The sequence below is a fragment of the Pimephales promelas genome, chromosome 21 (assembly GCF_988280905.1).
Source record: "Pimephales promelas chromosome 21, fPimPro1.hap1.1, whole genome shotgun sequence".
Lineage (NCBI taxonomy): Eukaryota > Metazoa > Chordata > Actinopteri > Cypriniformes > Leuciscidae > Pimephales > Pimephales promelas.
The window spans coordinates 12,219,360-12,232,930 of NC_142789.1; the positions used below are offsets into that span (position 1 = coordinate 12,219,360).

At 36.6% G+C, this 13,571-nt stretch overlaps 1 protein-coding gene across 4 annotated transcripts in view; it reads left to right on the forward strand.

Annotated features, from left to right (window-relative positions):
• Positions 1-13,571, forward strand: part of elovl1b (ELOVL fatty acid elongase 1b) — a 35,522-nt gene that overhangs the window by 12,226 nt on the left and 9,725 nt on the right. Inside the window, exon 2 of one of the 4 annotated variants that reach the window (XM_039655548.2) lies at positions 9,465-9,551. The exons of 1 other annotated variant lie outside the window; for it this stretch is intronic. The gene's annotated coding sequence lies outside the window, so the exon portion shown is untranslated. Of the gene's footprint in view, positions 1-9,337; positions 9,552-9,776; positions 9,949-13,571 lie in introns of those variants that run through there. 2 more of the 4 variants (XM_039655550.2, XM_039655551.2) reach the window with 2 other exon arrangements.

Genomic DNA, 13,571 nt, shown 5'->3' on the forward strand with positions numbered 1-13,571 from the left:
GAAATATGCATCACTTCATAAATGGCAAAAAAAAAAAAAAAAAGCATATGCATTTGATCAAAAAATTATGGTCGGTAATAGATTGTAAAAATACTATTAAAAACTTAATTGTGTAACACTTTGTTACACACATGACATAAAAAAATGCAATAAACATTCACTACGTTTACATGCAGCCAATAACCCGTTCAAAACCGGGATATTCGCAATAACCCGGTCACGAACGGCCATGTAAACACCGAAAAGGCAAAAACATGAATATTGCTCATATCCCGGATTTTAAAAACCGGGATATTATACTAGGGGTTCTAACACGATTTTTTGGTCATGCAAACGTGTACCGGCATATCCCCATAGTGATTTGTGTTCTGCGCATGTTCTCTTCGCAAGGAATCTTGGTCTTTTGAGTAGAGAAACTTCTCGGCAAATACAAAATTCCACGCGCAGTATACCGGAAGTAAACATGCCGAGACACAGCACAGCATACTTTTGGAGCGAGGTCAGTAACGTTACCAGCATCAAAGCGCAAACGAAGGCGATCGCTATCTGCCCCGATTCATTATCCGCATGCTGCTGCTGTTGTTGTCTTTGGATACAGGAAGAAGAATCGGAAATTATGCATATTGCGTTTTAAGGTTGTTCGTACGGTCTAGACGCTAACCGTGCGTCGCCGTTTACATCGGGATATTGCAAATCTATGTATACAGGAGAAACTCTCTCAGCTCACACATGTAAACGGGTTATTCCTAATGTTTCAGAAATCTGAATAGTGACCTTAACCCGACCATAACCCGAAAATTGGCTGCATGTAAACGTAGTGATTGATTTAACAACATTAGAGGTAACGTAAAACCATAAGTGTCAAAATGTCAATTTACTGTTTTTCACTGTCAAATTATACAATGACTTGTTCTTTTTCACTTACTCTAAAATTAAATGTAGGGTTAGATATATAAGGTATTCACTAGGGATGAGTCGCGATCTCTGAATAGTCGGAATAGTTGAACTGCGTTTTCCAATTATTGTTATGTTTTCGCGCAATTCCAATGTGACATAATTGGCACACCTACTGCCACAGATCGTGCAGGAGTGTGTTTTCCTGACGGGGACACAAGGTGTCTCTAACATGAATGAACCCCCCTACTGCGCGATCTAGGACAAACAAGTCAAGTCACCTGTATTTATATAGCGCTTTATACAATACAGATCGTATCAAAGCTGCTTCACGTGATAACATGAAAATAATACAACAACACAGATCAATAATATTGTTGAATATTAAATGTCCCCAACTAGCAAGCCAAAAGCCAAGGCAACAGAAAAAGAGCATTGTCGTGACCGTTAACAGAGGTAGGTAGTAACCTTTACTGTCTATGGTAGTAACTATAGTAACAAAGTAGGCTACTTTGTTACGTAGGGCGACGTTCCTCTCGTTACTTTATTTTAATGCAATACATGTTGTTACAGACTGATCTCATGAAGTAGTGTGTGTATGACACGCCAATTCGTATTTCCATTTTTGCCGTGCTATCAACACGCATAATCGCTTTTCACCGTGTTTATGAACGCCGTTGACTTAACGTTACATTACTGTATATATAAATATATGACCTACCCCAACCCCGTCCCTAAACCTACCCGTCACTGGGGTTAATGGCATTTATGACTGTTCCTTCACCATCCTAGGAAAAAAAAAACATAGCTCCCCAGATGTAGATGTACATTTTGCTTCGTTTCGCGTACATTTGACGGCGTGTATAGACACGCGGAATGACGTGGACGTTAATGGCGTAGACATACACACGGATACACGCGGATAGCTCAAAATGGATAGAGATAACTGTTTACGCAAAAGTCATTATGTCATGTTGGTTTTTAAATGCGTTTATTCCAAGCGCGCAGTATTTTTTATGGGCATGAGCGATGCTCATTTTACAAATAAGTAAATCACTCTTTTGAGTCGATTCTTTTCAAAGACTTCATCAAACAAGACTCACTAGTGGCTTAGACTGTTGTTTACCTACTGCGCTGTTACCAGTAGGCGTGGCCTCCTAGGGCAGCGAAGCAAGTGCATTCTGGGAGTTGTTGTCTTCCATCCACATAAGCCAAACACACATTTTTAGTCTAGAAAGCTCCAAATTCAAAAATAATTTCACATTTCCTCTACATAAATTACCCATTTTAAAAACACACTCATCTTTCCAGAGGTGGAGTGACCCTTTAAGAACATCAAGAGCGTTGAATGAAGTGGCCGTGGACCTACAATTTAGTCTAGTGATAGCAAATCTGCAAATGCATCATATTTTTGCCAGCGATGAAGATTTAGTTGAACATCTTCGCATGCTGTCTGTGAATGAATGATTCCACAGGACGATACATTCAAGTTCATTTTAGGTAATACGTTTTACCACCAAACAGATTATTACGCGACGATAGCACTACTACAAGTATGATGACATTATGCGTTTTTGGACATTACATTCATTTATAGGCTACATTAAATAAGCTACCAAAATTTGTCCCGCTATTTGACCCGCTATCCCGTGGTAATTTGTGTGTTTGTGTGTATTGCTCAGTGGCATCACACAAATAGTCTTGATTGAAACTAATTTGTTTAAAAAGGCTATTGAAGTAACAAAGCAGGTTCACATGAAATCATTATTGTGGCATAAGACATTATTCTTTTTATCTAACGAGCATCTGGTTTGGTGATGCAAAAACGGACTGCCGTGCTTGTTTTTTTATCCTCTTGTTTTTTATCTTCTACCAGTATGCGGGAAAAAATCCCGACGAAAACATGTTACTTGTTCAATTAATAAACAGTATGTTTGACAAATCACTAAAGATGAAATTGACCTTTGGTCTCCCTTTCTGTCATTGTTAGTGTTTTTTTTTTTTCTGAATTTTTTTTTTAAATTTTTTTTTGTTGATTTTTTTTTTTTAATCGACTTTTGCTCCTCGATTTTCGAATGGCATTTTTGGCAGAAATTCACATCCCTAGTATTCACTGTATAGTAAGGAATTATATAAATTATTGTAATAGATCAGTGAGATTGACCCACATGCAAACATCATTTTTAAAAGTTTTTTTTATAATAACGATTATGTCTACACTACATTTTTTGAGGTTGAAATTTTGTCTAAATCTATATCATGTAAATAATAAATAAATAAATACATTTTAAATCATATGAAATCAGCATGAATACAAAAAGGACATGTCTAAGAACTTGTCTCTTTCGTGTAGATCCCAGCAACCCCCAATATAATAAATTAAAAAGTATTGTGAACACGGCCAAAATGGTGTTTAAACTTAACACTTCCAAACTTATTAAAATAAAATTTAAAGTTAAACATTTCTACTACAATACTTTTTAAATTTTAAAAACTATTTAAAATTGAATATCCTCACAGCTTTACTAGTATTTACTAAGTATGTTTGACATTTTTCTGACCTGTCCAAATCATCCATTTATGTGTCGCATTTTATGCAGATTTATTTTTTACTACATAGTAGTTTACATTATTTGCATGAACATGACAGCTTAGCTTTTAGATTTAGGTTATGCAAAAAGAACACCGGGTGTTTTTAATATGTGTATGGTCACTGAGAGCTGTGCTCTTGTTTGTCTGGAGGAGGTTTTTGTATTTATGAGGGTTAGTGATGTTATAGATGCTGGCTTTGTGTTGCAGGGTGTGTTTCTCTGTTGTCCTTCTGGTAAGAGCGGGTGCTGTACAACAATAGCCCCCTTCATCACAGAGTTGCACTGATTTCTCGCCTCAGCTTGTGAATAATATTATAAGCGCAGGTCAGGAGGGTTCAGTTTTCAGTAGTAGAATAAACATACTATATTGTATATTCGGCAGGATTTTACTAGCGAAAATAGGGTTGAAATCAATGCATGATTTTCTTAGCCATTGGGTTTCCCAAAAAGCGGGTCAGGTCAGGTGACAAGTTTTTTTTTTTTGGTCTTGTGCAACTCTCAGTGAAAATAAATGATGTCTCATTTTGTGTGAACTCCCTTAAAAACACTTATTTAAAGTTTAGTAGTGAAATCAAATCAGTGGTAAGGGCCATTCACACCAAAGATCATAACTATAACAATAAAGATATTCAAAGAATATCTAATATTCTAATAGAAAAGTATAGCAGAGTCCACCCCACAATTATAAATTACAAATCCTGACTCAGAAAAGTTCACTGATTTCTCTGCATTTTTTTTAATGATATATTAAAATATGTAGGTTATTTGTATTGTTATATTAGGGCAAACAAACAGTAAAAGAAAAAAAAAAATTTAGGGATACTCCGAGCGATCGGCCACAGGTATCGGCCAATAATCACTTTATATGACCTGATCGGTAGTCAGTAGGTTTATGGGGTGCAATATAACATGTATTTGTGGTTTTTCTTTTTTTAAAAGTTTTATTTTTTTTAAATAAATTTCACCTTTATTGTCAGCCGCTTTCTCATCTGTCATTTGAACGACCGGTTTACATTCTGATACTATGAAACCACTCCCTCAGAAACAGGCTATGGGCTCAGATTGGTTAGTTTGGGCCAGTGTGTTGTGATTGGCTAAACTGTAGTGCACGTTGTTCGGATACTTCACGCCCATTACTTTTACGGGCAAAAGTTGCATATGTGTTCGTGTCAAATGTACATAATGGTGTCGACACTGCAGTCTCAGTATGAGCCAGAATCAAACCCAGAAAGCGGCGATGAAGAGAGTCAAGCAGAACTTCCCCAAACACGGCTCTTACAAAACGTTTCTGAATGGTAATTTTGCCTATATTTTTACTTTATACACGTTTGTTTTACACAATAGCATCAAACTGATAATACATACCATAAAGTGTGTATGTATGTATATATATATATACACTCACCGGCCACTTTATTAGGTACACCTGTCCAACTGCTCGTTAACACTTAATTTCTAAGCAGCCAATCACATGGCGGCAACTCAGTGCATTTAGGCATGTAGACATGGTCAAGACAATCTCCTGCAGTTCAAACCGAGCATCAGTATGGGGAAGAAAGGTGATTTGAGTGACTTTGAACGTGGCATGATTGTTGGTGCCAGAAGGGCTGGTCTGAGTATTTCAGAAACTGCTAATCTACTGGGATTTTCACGCACAACCATCTCTAGGGTTTACAGAGAATGGTCCGAAAAAGAAAAAAACATCCAGTGAGCGGCAGTTCTGAGGGCGGAAATGCCTTGTTGATGCCAGAGGTCAGAGGAGAATGGCCAGACTGGTTCGAGCTGATAGAAGGGCAACAGTGACTCAAATAACCACCCGTTACAACCAAGGTGGGCAGAAGAGCATCTCTGAACGCACAGTACGTCGAACTTTGAGGCAGATGGGCTACAGCAGCAGAAGACCACACCGGGTGCCACTCCTTTCAGCTAAGAACAGGAAACTGAGGCTACAATTTGCACAAGCTCATCGAAATTGGACAATAGAAGATTGGAAAAACGTTGCCTGGTCTGATGAGTCTCGATTTCTGCTGCGACATTCGGATGGTAGGGTCAGAATTTGGCGTCTACAACATGAAAGCATGGATCCATCCTGCCTTGTATCAACGGTTCAGGCTGGTGGTGGTGGTGTCATGGTGTGGGGAATATTTTCTTGGCACTCTTTGGGCCCCTTGGTACCAATTGAGCATCGTTGCAACGCCACAGCCTATCTGAGTATTGTTGCTGACCATGTCCATCCCTTTATGACCACAATGTACCCAACTTCTGATGGCTACTTTCAGCAGGATAATGCGCCATGTCATAAAGCTGGAATCATCTCAGACTGGTTTCTTGAACATGACAATGAGTTCGCTGTACTCAAATGGCCTCCACAGTCACCAGATCTCAATCCAATAGAGCATCTTTGGGATGTGGTGGAACGGGAGATTCGCATCATGGATGTGCAGCCGACAAATCTGCGGCAACTGTGTGATGCCATCATGTCAATATGGACCAAACTCCCTGAGGAATGCTTCCAGCACCTTGTTGAATCTATGCCACGAAGAATTGAGGCAGTTCTGAAGGCAAAAGGGGGTCCAACCCGTTACTAGCATGGGGTACCTAATAAAGTGGCCGGTGAGTGTATATATATACATGAAAAATACATTTACAAAATTCAGGTCCAAAATTCCCGGGTGAACATAACACACTCGACGACCCACAGAAATATGGCCTTGCCCTTTTTTGTATATTCCGGAGGGAGCGTTGATGCAAATGTAATGGTTAGTGAGGTCTAAAACCCGTTGTAGTCCCATTCGAGTCGTTTTTAGGCATTAAACTTCCTGATTTTAAAATAACTTTCAGTGCTGCAACTTTGCAGATAATGTTCATGCACCAACAGAAAACATTACACACTATTTAAAATGAAAAAAGTAAAATCGCAATCAACCACCCCTATAAAAACAGTAAAAAGTTTACTGATGAGGCACCACGTGCTTTGTAACTTTGAAAAACATTAATAAACCATAGTATAACACACAGATTTTTATTTAGAGCAGGTTGTATCGATTCAAACAAGCCCACACACAATATAACATTATGCATAGATCTTAAGAAAATCCTCACGGAGTGACATGACATGCTGTTTGGCTAAAGCTATAGGACTTTTTAGCTTAGCTTAGCTATAGCACTTTTTTCATCTTCTGGGATCTGATCGTGTCGCGATTATTACACAGTGATATCCAACGTCATTTAAAAGTGCAGCCAATGAAAACTGGATCTTGGGTATGTTGGTATATTGAAAACTGGAGGTATGTATATTGGGTAGGGACAATGTGTTGTCTAATCTCAAAGTAAAACACTGTCTTACACCGACCTCATTTGGGTTGGATTGATCGTTCAGATTGATATACTTCTGGTGGAAGACCATCACTCATCAACCAAGATTTTATTAGTTAGTTGTGACTCATTCTGAATATGTTTGTGTTTTGTGGCGTAACATTTTAAGTCGTTCTTATGTTCATTAACACTCGGATCACTTGTTTGGAGAGGTTTTTGGACTTTTGATAAAACGTTTACCATGGTTCAAAATGCCATAACCTTTGATTGCTTTGAGATATCAACACAAAATTTATCTCAGATGCAGTTAGCATAATTGTGGCATGCAAAACATCCAAACTTGATTTTATGACCTGCCATATACTTTCTAATAGGCATCATGAACAATAACAATATAAATCAATAAATTGCATCACTCTTTCATGGGGTTTTCCCAGCAGTGTTGTAACATAACCTCAAACAGGATCAAAATCTATTTTCTTTAAAATGTTACTCTTGTATTTATTCTATCAATTTAGGCTATTGTACTTGATAATTTTGTTTTTTTTGTGTGTAATAATATGTAGAAAATATAAACCATTATTTTTAAGTATGCCACTTGAAATCACGTAAAAGCATTCAAAATGCCTTCAGGGTTAAAGGGGTTAACATTGACAGTCAACAGAGAGCTTATATATCATTTATATTGACTTATCAGGATCAGTAATGGCTGATTATGATGACCAAAAATTGGTAGTTGGAGTCGGAAAATATATCTCTGTCAGGGTTTTTCCTGCATGGAGAATTACAAGATTTGATGATTCTAATATTCCGATTTGCTTCTCAAGAAACATGTATTATTATCAATGTTGAAAGCAGTTGTGTACAACTTTTGTGTACAGCTTTTCAGGATCCTTTTAATGAATAGAAAGTTCAAAAGAACAGCCTTTATCTGAAATAGAATAAGTAGCTTTTGCAACATAATAAATGTGTATACTGACACTTTTGATCAATTTAATGCGTCCTTGCTAAATAAAAATAATTTCTTTAAAAAAAAAACTCTTACTGACCAAACTTTTGAACTGTTGTAAACATTTCACAATATTACTGTTTTTTTTTTTTTTTTTACTGTAATATTGCTGTAAAAAATCTTACCGTTCTAATTCTGGCCACCACTGTATGTGTGTGTGTATATATATATATATATATATATATATATAATATTAAATATAATATTATATATAATATTAAATATAATATTATATATAATATTATATAAATTTATAATATATATAATATAATATTATATAAATATTATAAAAAATATTATATATATATATGTGTATATATATATACACACACATATATATATATATATATATATATATATATATATATATAGTATATATATTCTATTTTATATTAAATTAAAATCTACTCTCTTACAAAAACACCCTTTGAGCCACTTAAATGTTATAGAAGAATATATTATGATACAATATACTGTACTGTGACAGTAAATACATTTATAATGTTAAGAAAGATTTATATTTCAAATAAATACTTTCCATTTGAAATTTCTAAACCAGTTATTTTAATTTGGTATAATATTTCAGTTTTTACTGTATTTTTTTTAATATGAAATAAATGCATCTTGGTGAGCATTTGTCTCAATGGACAGAGAACTTGTCTTTTTTTGGACAAAAGGTTGAAGGTTAAATGATTCTCATGTTTGGAAAGATGTTAGAAATGTTTTTTTTTTTTTTTTTCAAATGCATGTTATAAGTGATTCAAACTTGGTGATCTTAGATGAAGCAGCGTTTACAGAGCCGTGACAAGCTGCGCAAAAAATCACGATTAGCCAAATCGGTTTAAGTGCGATTACGTAGATATTGCGATTAATCGCGCAGTATAAGTCGTATCAGTATATTGGATCTGTGCATTTTGTCTTAAATGACTGGACGAAAATGATAAAATCACTCTCTGCTTTTGACCGAATTACTTAGTTTTAATAAGATTCACAGCTAGTTTAATTCTAACAGTGAAGACTATACTGTGTTTTATTTTACGTTTGATTTTTACATTACTGCAGTAGGTTGTTAGCTGAATCTTTATAGACTTGCATGAAAAAAAAAATTTAAGTTTGTTTAATTTTTATCGTTTTTCTATTGTGTTTGTACTTTCCTTTTTTTATTTTCAGTATTTTTTGAGGACATTTGTACTTGAAAATTTGAAATCGGTTAAATGAAGGTTTTGGTCGGTCCACTCATCATGTTAAATAATCGTGATTACAATGCTGACCAAAAGTTTTGCCATAATTGAGCAGCCCTACAAATTTCATACAGTAACAGGATCATCGCCACAGCTGTTAAACTGCAGGTCAATAGTTCTAACTTACTCGCCGTTTAGTCAAACACACATAGACTCTCTTTCTATCCGTCCCACTCCCATTTTCAGTCTCTGTCCTCCAGTTTGCTGTCTCAGAGCCAGTTATTCATCCACAGAGTGAGTCAGGGTGGGAGGGACTAGGAGGCCAGCCGTACCAGTCACACCGTCATTTCTCTAACACACACACTTATACTCTGTCTCTTTCCTTCCACTACTCCTTCTCTTTTCCTGCCCTCTCTCTCTCTCTCTCTGTCCCTCTCTCTCCACTACCGCTGTCCTGGTTTCTGTCTCTATCAGCAGTGAGAGGGCAGACGCCGAAGGAGAAGATAAGAGTTGGGCTGCCAGCACTGATCAGGAATCTCAGAGGAGGCAGGAGTTTGTAAGGTGAGCCGTTCGTTTTGTTTAGACTTTTTCCATAAGTCCTTTTCCTGCCCTTCCTACGCAGACTGCTTTTAATTATTATAAAGTGTGTTAAAGTGGAGATGTCGCCTCTCCAAACAGCTTTTATACTGTGATTCTTCTCTTCCGTTTATTATTAACTCTAAACGTGTTCCGTTTTTCCGCCCAATGATTCACTCACAGGATGCCTGTTGCCGCAGCCCGTGTGTAACCCCACCCTTACCATTCACTCTCCCGGCAGCTAACTGTCGCTCGAGCTTCACTTTTGAGCGCTTAAAACTTTCCCTATTGCCCTTAAATGGAAGTGTTACCTTGAAGTGCACTTGTTTTGGAGTCGTATTCTTTGCTCAAAGAGTGATTTGTGCTCTACTGTCTAGGAAAGGTAAGAGATTATTCAGTTAATAGTGATTTTCTGCTGTCTTTAGATGTCTTTTTCTGCCTGTGGCGTTTGACCTGATGAGATCTGGTCACATGACAGGCGGGCTGAGAGCAGGGTGGTTCCTCGTCTCTGCTAGCAACCGTGTCATTTTACGCCTGCCCGCTAATTCTCACAGAGCAGACTTAAAGGGCCGGATATGGCTTATGTTTTCCTTATGTTGAGAGATGGAGAGAGGGAGGGAGTGGGGGAAGTGTGATAGAGTAGAAGTGGAAGAGGGACTAGACCTCTGTGATACTAAATGCTAACATACGATGTAATGATTTATTTTTCCATTTAAAGAGCTTTGATGAGGGTGTTGATACCATAAATGGTCATTGTGTTAGTCTGTTTTCCTGTCTAATCTTTCGACTTTGGAGACCAATGCTGCATTGTTATGTTCAGGTTTGACTTTCACTCAATGACTAGCTGATTATAATCTGATTTTATTGACTGTTATGTATTCAGGTTCAGTACAGAATGACAATCAGTTTGAGAGGTGGTCTATTAGCTGAAGGACACTGCTCATTTCTGAAGTGAAACCCTTTAAAGCTACACTGTTTAACTCTTTTAGTTTATTCTTGGCTAAAAACACTTAGTTCTTTCAAAAATATATGTGTTAATTAATGTATATTTACTTCGTTCAAGTAATAAAGTATTCTCGTGAGTGTATAATATGCCATTGAAAATGCATACGGGTAAGGGATTCTAATGTCGGTCGCCATGTTGCCCCTCCATCTTGAATGTACAGTAGCCAAAGAGGGACATACCCGTTAATTCAAGCTTCGCCTTTCGCGTTTACGTTTGAGTTAACACTCATGGACGAGGTCGACCTGGAAGCCATGTTAATCTTGGACTGCATTGGCCACTGTAAGATTTAAAACGAAATCGGAATTGAGAGGAACAGAAACTAATATTCACTGGATGGTCATATACATTTTCACAGCTAGATGGGGGTAAAAATCACACAGTGTAGCTTTAAGAATGTGTCTGGGTCATATTTCAATTTAAAAAAAGTCAAAATATAAATTATTAAATAATCACTTAAAGTTTATTAAAAATCACTTAATAATTACTTAAAGAAAATTAAGCATGTTAGGGCTGTAAGATGTTTGGTCATTATTTCCATTACAATTAAATTTGCACATTATCGTAATGGAAAAATCTCATTATTGTTACTACTAGGGGTGTTAAGAAGATCCACTATATTGAATATTTTAGCACTTTTTAAGAAATGTTCAATGACAAATTATATGACTGGAAAATAGTCACAAAATGCAGTAATTTAGGTGCATATTGAAATGTTTTAACTAATCTAGGGCTGTCACTAATGATTATTTGAGTAATCAATCAAATGTTCAGATGAGTAATCGAGTAATTGGTTCTTTTTTGTGTGTGTGGAAATAAAAATAGACCCAAGTAAACCATAGCTTTCAAAATGATAATAAGAAAATAATAATGGGTTCAAATAAAGTAATCATTATAAACACTGTTAAAATACATGTAATGTACATTACATAATATGAACATAATCAGCTTTAGTACATTATGCATTATAACAAATGCCTGCAGAAGGGTGCCAATTGTCTGGTGATTGTTGTTACACCTGACAGCACGATCAAATCCTTGTTTAATATTGGCCAAACAATATTTGCTACAAATGCTACAGCCACTGTAATTTATTAAAACAATGATATTTGGGCATCATGCAAACTCAGAGTGAAGGTTTAAACCTTTATTTGTAAATCTCAATGAACAATGTGCATATTTCGAAACGTATTGATGTAGGCTAAAAAATCACATTGACACCTTTTACAGAAGTCTTAAACTCACTGACTTTTTCTTCTGTAAATTAGAGGTTTACTAATGGCTCATTTCCACTGACCGGTACGGTACGGTACGGAATTATTTGCGTTTCCACTGTCAAAAGTTGTGAATGGTACCAAAAAGCCAAAACGCACTGTACCACTTTTTGGGCAACTTACCTTTGGGGTACCTAGCACAGGGGTACGGTACTAAAAGGTGGAGCTAGACTCACTGCAGAACGGTGATTGGTTAACAGAATACTACAAGGGCATTAGAAGCGCCACTTTTTAATATACAGTTGAAATATAATACTGTTATTGAGTCACGAAATGTAGTTTTTCAGGTGAGAATGTAGTTTTTTAAAGCTCAAATCTGTGGTTTATAGATTTATGATAATTTGACTGAGATCCATTCCAAGTAATCACCGCGTGCTCTGCGCTCGTGCACCCCGCCTGGAACAGCCTTTCCTCAGCTAGTCATTCTTATGTTTGCTGCTGACTCTGATGTCTCTGTAGTGGTTAAACATGAGATAAAATTCGTCTTGTATAGACCTAACAGGCGATCTTTGGTCTCGTAAATCTATAATTCCTTCCCTGGCCAATTTTGACAGAAGGCAAAGTGAATTTTTATATATTTGATCGCTGAATTTATATATTTGACTGAATTGTTTGCTTTATGTTATAGCTTTTTGTACCTTTTACTTATACTTTCATAATGGCTATTATTGATAAAACAGAAATTGAACAAAAAAAGATTGTTTTGTCATTTTTTTATTTTATTACAACATCATCTGTAATGTTGTTTATTGCAACATTTGTACCAATGCAATATGCAATATGTTTAATATTTTTAAATTTAAACGAAAAGAGGCAAGGTTGTGTTTTATATTTAGTTTTGGTATAAATACCGTATAACGTTACATGCAGTGAATATAATCAATAGGCTATGCGTTGCCTGAACCACATTTGTGTGCTTATAATGTTTAAAATGTATTTAAATGAAATCGAAAAGAAGCAGTGTGTTGTTTTATAACATATTTAGTTTTATTGTTGCCTAAAATGTACATTCAGAAATAACCGGAGTAGCAGAGTGAGCTGAGTGGTGCGTTCAAGAACACGCTGTTCCATTAACAGAATTACTGGACTCGCGGACATTCTCCTGAGTCGGACTTTGCGTAGGCTACTTGGTATTGAGAAACGCCTAATGCCAGCGCTTGTTTCTTGTTACAAGATCTGCTGTATGTTATTCATTGTTGTTTACTATGTCGCTTCCTTTGTGCGAAAATGACGTTGATCAATTCTTTCCGCTAAACATTACACTTATCAAGTTTCCACTGTTGGCGGTGGAAACGCAAGCCGGATCATGGTTTACCGACCCGAACCGTTCTGTACTGTACCGTACCTTACCGCTCAGTGGAAACGAGCCATAATATCATTGGCACGGACTCGTAGTGTTGTCGTTCTGAAGTGTGCATCCCTTCCAAGAAGTGTAAAGTTTCATCAGGACAGTCAATCCAGAAGCAAATCCAAATACAACCCACTGAGACATAAACACCAATTAGACCTGGTCAACTCAAAGCTCTTTTGTGTGTATAGATGTGGCTTCCATGAGTTTCCACTGTTGGAGAATTTAGTTCCTGAGGCATGTGCTCCATCAGCCATGCCAAAACCTCACAATACATCCACACAGCCATTAACAATCCTGAGACGACTTACAGATGCCTCTCATATCTTGCACAATTAGATTTCCCCCACATTGGCAACCGTGATCAGACACTGCTTGCA